This window comes from Patiria miniata, unplaced genomic scaffold, assembly GCF_015706575.1.
Source record: "Patiria miniata isolate m_02_andy unplaced genomic scaffold, ASM1570657v1 HiC_scaffold_18, whole genome shotgun sequence".
In the NCBI taxonomy this organism is placed as follows: domain Eukaryota; kingdom Metazoa; phylum Echinodermata; class Asteroidea; order Valvatida; family Asterinidae; genus Patiria; species Patiria miniata.
In genome coordinates this window covers 3,414,264-3,420,332 of record NW_024037056.1, presented here as the reverse complement: position 1 = coordinate 3,420,332, position 6,069 = coordinate 3,414,264, and the positions used below count along the sequence as shown (strand labels likewise).

The 6,069-nt window shown below is 37.7% G+C and overlaps 1 long non-coding RNA gene across 1 annotated transcript; it reads left to right on the top strand.

The window, feature by feature from the left end:
- The first annotated feature begins 299 nt into the window (after positions 1–299).
- Positions 300–1,673, top strand: LOC119724246. The gene is made up of 2 exons (XR_005270627.1): positions 300–421; positions 1,601–1,673. It is a non-coding gene; the product is annotated as an uncharacterized LOC119724246 (long non-coding RNA).
- The last annotated feature ends 4,396 nt before the right edge of the window (positions 1,674–6,069 follow it).

The window sequence follows — 6,069 nt, the reverse complement described above, 5'->3', positions numbered from 1 at the left end:
TTAGGGAAACTACCCTCGATGAGCAATAGGCCTACAAGTTGGCAATATTTATGACGAACAAAAGCCCAAGTTCACGTAATCATAAAGTGGGTTCATCCCCATGGCAACGGCATTGATATTATAATTAAAGGTTGAACCCGGCAGACCCAGACGGCACAAACACCTGATTAGTATTCCAAACCATCTCGCGTGCTTCCTCCCGCCGGATCGCGTCAACATGCCATAAACATCAGAGGGTGCATAATGAGAACAGCCAAACATTCGACACCTTTGGAGCTCTTATTTATTAACGGTGGGTAGTCGGTCTATTGATCGATGATTCAGGGACGATCTGATCAAAATTAGTTCCAAAATAAATATCACGACGGTTCTGCCGAAATTTTGGCAAACGCACTCATATTGACCGAGTCTTCAGTCTTTCGTAAGTACAACTGTTTGGTGACGAATTCTGCCGTTTATTTCTGTCCGGAAGGCAGGTAGACAGTGTGCCAATATAACCGAGTTCGTTATCAATTGAACTAAATTTCCTTCCTCAAAAACAGTCTATCTGCATTCAAGGCCGCGTAGTTTTATATACACCCCTGTAAACATGGGACCTTTGTACTAATTTTATTTGACCGCTTGTTCCCGAAAGTGTATTTTGTTGAACTCAAAAGGGCCATATTTGGAATCTTTAGCGAGGGACAATGGGAACCTTGTTTGTCTTTTCGTCTGAATGACTTCGGCATTTCAAAACCTCCAAAATTCTACACCGGTGCGCTTGATGTATTTTCCCCCAATTATATCGCCACGTTACAGTGTGGCACTTCAGGCCGCCATGTATGACGTGTCATTGCCCGAGTAGTTAGTTCAACCACAAACACGGGAATGGCATTGCAACGAAACAAAAGGCCCATTTTTTTTACCAACTGAATTTAAAAAATGTGCACTTTCGTCAGTACTATGGGTAAAAGTTATAATTTTATTCCAATTTTAAAGATTTTAGTACCACATTTGCTGAGGAATAGCTAATTTTAGCACGAGTCTGTCTTACATGTCGGTCTTCTTTCAGTCTTTCCTATTGGAATATACTGTGTATGTATCCGTTCTGTTCATCCGAATGTTGATACAGAATAATTGTATATGAATGTGGACGTCACATGAAACACATTTTATACTTTCATGAATGTAGAGTGAGGAATGTGTGGATCCAGATCGCGACCGTTCATTTTCCTTAACATATTTAGTAAGATTCGTACAAAATGAGATACCACAAATACAACAGATTCTCACCACAAACTCTGCTCTAAAAAATCAACCACGAACAGAAATTAATCGGGTGAGATTTTTATTTAACGCCACGCCCTAAGATGGCGCCTGTTTGCAGTCCTAAAATACACCTGCAAAATTTCCCGTATGAGTAGCGTACACACCAACTGATATGTTGCGTGTACCGGAACAGCGTGCGCACTACCAACAACGGTCCGGTAATTTCCACAGTACGTCCGGGTAGAGTTGGGAGCGTCTGCCACTTCATATGCTTCAGCTGGTCTCGTTGACACAGCAGGGACGTTACACACGTATTCAAGCTTATGATTCATGTTATTTGCACTTGTTTCAGACTTGCACTAGACTGTTGGCTGGTGAGAACGGAGTAGATGACCGATATGGACTCTACCGAGCGCAAGGAAGGATCGAGACAAGATACCGAAGAGGCTCCCAAGAAATCCTCAGTCATCGAGAAGATAGACAGGGAAGCCATAGTGCCACAGAGCCTGACCCAAGTGGATGGAAATGAACCGAGAAGAAGTAGGAAGCCAAGGAAAGGTATGTGTCTGAGTTTTGTATTTGGAAACAGTGAAATGTACCATGAAAAAAAATTGTCTAAGATGCCATCCAGATGTTGACAAGATGAGTTTCTTATAACCGTGTCTTATTCCTTCAGCACGTCAATTCCCAGGTAGTCTGTAGTTTAGTCCACCAATTAGTTAATGCAGGATTATTATCCCAATCCAACACAATTGGTATTTGTTACGAGATAGCTACAGAGCTACACACTGTCCACAATGTAGCGAAATTTCGTTTTATTTGTTTGCTATAAAATCCGAAGAACATAATTTTGAATTGTTCCTTCCTGCCCCTCATAAAGCGCTCGCCATTTGGCCGGCTGGATGTTCTCGGAGGACATTCACAACACTAATGGCCAAAAGCAATGATTCAAAACTAAACCTATTTGGTTGCCAGTTTTTCTTTATTTTGTACGAACAAATATAGAAATACCTTCTAGTATTTTGCTATTATTATGACCCCATGGATACTCACTATTTGTAAAAACAAAGAATCCTAACTAAAAGAGTTGCTAAACGTTTTCCTTGTAGCTGGAATACTTTTAAGCACTGTTATCTATCAACAAATTGATCAAAATCACACGAGCTTTTGAGTTCTAATTTAAATTTTATTGATAACTTGGATACATTTCCCTGAAGCAGAAGTAGGCTATCATGATCTATATTCAAAAGTGCTTTGGTAATATTAACATTCCATTTCACCCTTTCCGGTTGTTTCCCACAGGGGACCAAGGTACGTGACGATGGGGTTTTCAGCGTGATTCTGTCAGGACTTCTACCGTGCATCAGCGCTCAGCGCCCGTACGGATGGACGGGGGAATCACGCCCACATACATTGGGGTTACCGACAAAGCCGCACATACACAGCATGGTTAGAGCGGGAAACTCACAGCGTACCCAGGGATGGACTCGTATTTACATCCGTCTCGACATGTTACATCAGAACTGTGGGTTTGACTCAGAACAAACGAGTGACTTTTTATGAAAAAGAGACGTTTCGTTTACACGATGATTATTAAATCGTTTGATCTTGGTTTCTTGTCAAAATATAATGGGTTTTTTTTAATGGAAGCTGATGCATACATGGACTGCTTGAACTATAGTTTTAAGGGAAACGTGCACTAAATGACATTTTTTGGCAAGGACATAATCAATTTTAGTATGTCCTCGTGTGTATATGTCCCGAATTATAGCGTACATTTCATACATCATCAGATAAGCTGAAAGAAGCTTACCTGCATATATATAAAACACTTTTATTAAACATCACTAGAGATGCATATTTTAAGTTCTGTTTCTCATTAAGCCAAGCATACTTTTTCTTTTCATCACAATTACTACTGAATCAGTATGCCTACCTAAAATTTATTTGGCTATTCAAGACAGTGACGTCATGGTATGGATCCCAGAAGAATCGGTAATGTAATGGCTTTTGAATCTGTGTTTTCTTAGTAACAGTCTACTGAGAAAAGAACGGCCATTAAAAACAAACCAGGAAATATTGAAAAACATAAAGGACCAAATATTAGTAATGACTTCGTTGTTTATTCTGAAAGGGTCCATGAAATGAACTTTACACTGGAACATAATTGTAGCGAATATCCATTCCTCTAAAATGTATAAAAACTATGAGACATGCCTTTTTGGTAAAACTTTTGCAAAGACCTTTTTTTTTTTTACATTTAAAATGTTTCATGCTTATCTTGACAGCGGAGGGCGCTGTTTCTGTGACGTCACTTCAGGAACACACCCTTCAGATTAGGGGTTTTCTCTTCAATTTGTAAATCCAAAATTCTGCTTATTAAAAACATTCGTGAATATATTTTCTCAGTGTCTTACTGTCTACATAACCACTAAAAGCAGAAAAATAACCACAGCAGTCAGCAAACCACTAAACATATGGTGACTTTTTATGCTGAAATAGATGTGAAACTGAAGTTTGTGCCTTGAATGACATCACAGTTTTGCTCATGAATATGGAAATTCATTAGCATAAATAAAATCCACCAACGTCCTTGAAATGGAAATATGAAGATTCAAAATAAAGTGAAACGGAACACAGATATACAATTCAAGGATTGCATTTTTAATAATTCCATTACATGGGCCCTTCAGGTGTCACCTATGCGATTCTAAAGAATAGACCCATTTTTTTTTGGTTGTAAAATTCTTCACTTGCTAGAGTAACGAGTTTCCGCAGAGGTCATTTATATGCACAGAATATCTGTGGAATAGAAATTGGAAGTGTAAAGGTGATATTTTGTGGATTACGAAATTCAGTCAAAAATGATAAGTAAATATTGATATCCTATCAAAACCCAGTTGTTGCTTAACTCGATTTATTTTCCTTCAAAAACTGTAAATTAATAGTTTAATTTTAGATGGTAATTTTTTTCGTTTATTTCTTTGCAAAAGATAAGAAGAAAGTGTGAATTCGTTGTCGGTTTTATAAAATTCATCTCCTCAAAAAATGTACGCGTTCAAGGCCGCGTATTTTTTTGTGTACTGCTGTGAACACAGGACCTGTTGTATTCTTGTCAATAGCCGCTTTCGTATGAAAATGCCTTTTGTTGTAGAATCAAAAGGGCCATATTTAGAATCTTCAGCGAAGGATAAAGGGAGCCTTGTTCATCTTTTCGTCAGAATAACTTGGGCATTGCAAACCTATGAGCAGTAAACACCAGCGCATGGTGAATTTCTCTCCTTTGTATCGCCACGGCCGGTTAAAATTGAGAGTTGACAATTTTCCCATTTCATTTTCACCTACAAATCCTCCAATGACATTAGCATATTTGAGTCCAGTCTGAATATGTATTACTGCACGTTAATTAATGCAATACTACACTTGCCGTGTACATGTAAGGATACCCGTACCGTAGTAAACATATGAACTGTCGTTAAACTAATGATGTGTGGAGAGCTAACTACCTCTCTATGAACCAGCGATATCTTAATCCAGCAACGAGTTGTAGTCCTTGAATCGCCTGAACATCTACATGTCATGCATGGCTGGTTTGGGCACAGCTCCAATTGCAGCTGATTTAGTTCGTGATGTCTCCATTATGCACTTACAGGTCTGCTTTTCTCGTTAAGCTTTTCTCGTTTCTGTAGTGTCTTCCAGAGCATAGGCAAATTAGGACGATTCATTCATCGGTGCTATATCGGTGCTATATAACACGTCTTACCGAATTTGTGCCACAATTTCAAAGCTTTTTTAAGAACAACGTCTTCGGGGTACTAAACCCAACTTGATATTCCTGAAAGGAAGAGTAACCGTTGAGGACTAATCTCGAACTAGTGATTTCAAATGTGTTTGAAACACCATAGCCAAAAAGAAACTATAATCTTTTTTTAATTTTTCTAAAATGTATTTATTTATTTATTATCAGGCACACACAATAAAATGACACTTACAGAAAAAGACAGACCCGAGGATTACCTAGAAGTGAACTAAATCATTTCACCAAAGGCTGTCCAGACAACAAGCAAAATACAAACATTATACAATACAGCACAGTCATTATAATTCAGTAATAAAAAAAAAATCAATTTAAACATTCACATAAAACGATGGAATAAAAACAGGACACAAAAGTATTTTCAAAAAGACATTAAGATCCAATTATAGGTTAAAATAAAACTATAAAGGATATTTTTAAAATATATTTAAAAAAACATCAAAACATCATCCATGATTCATTGGTAAACCAAGCGGGAGTGAAAATCAGTAACAAGTCTGAACATCTGGATGTTTACATCACATGTCATTCTCTCACAGTTCCTCGTCAACTTGACATCACCGCTACTCAACGGAATCCAGCTGGCGCTGCGCGCATTGGAATGCAGAACATCCCAATCATCTTCAACGTAAAGTTTGACTGTAAATATTATCAAACAAAACCATCAGAGACACATACACAGACTGCAGGCCTTCTTATTTCAAAAATATTGGGAAAACAATCAAAATGTATTTTCTTTCTCATTTAAAAGCCCACACCAATCGAAGAACTAAAACATCAAGAATCGTTGCAAGTTTTCATTGAACTTTTTTATTTTGGCAACTTATGGTTTTTGACATTAATCTTCGAATTGAAAATATAGAACAATGTCCTCTGCATGCTATAATTTTACCGCATGCGTTTAACACATTTACATTGGTAACGATGAAAATAAAGTCATTTTGTGATTTTAATTCACAATGATGAAGCTTGAATCATAAAACCTTCTACAAGTCGATTGTATC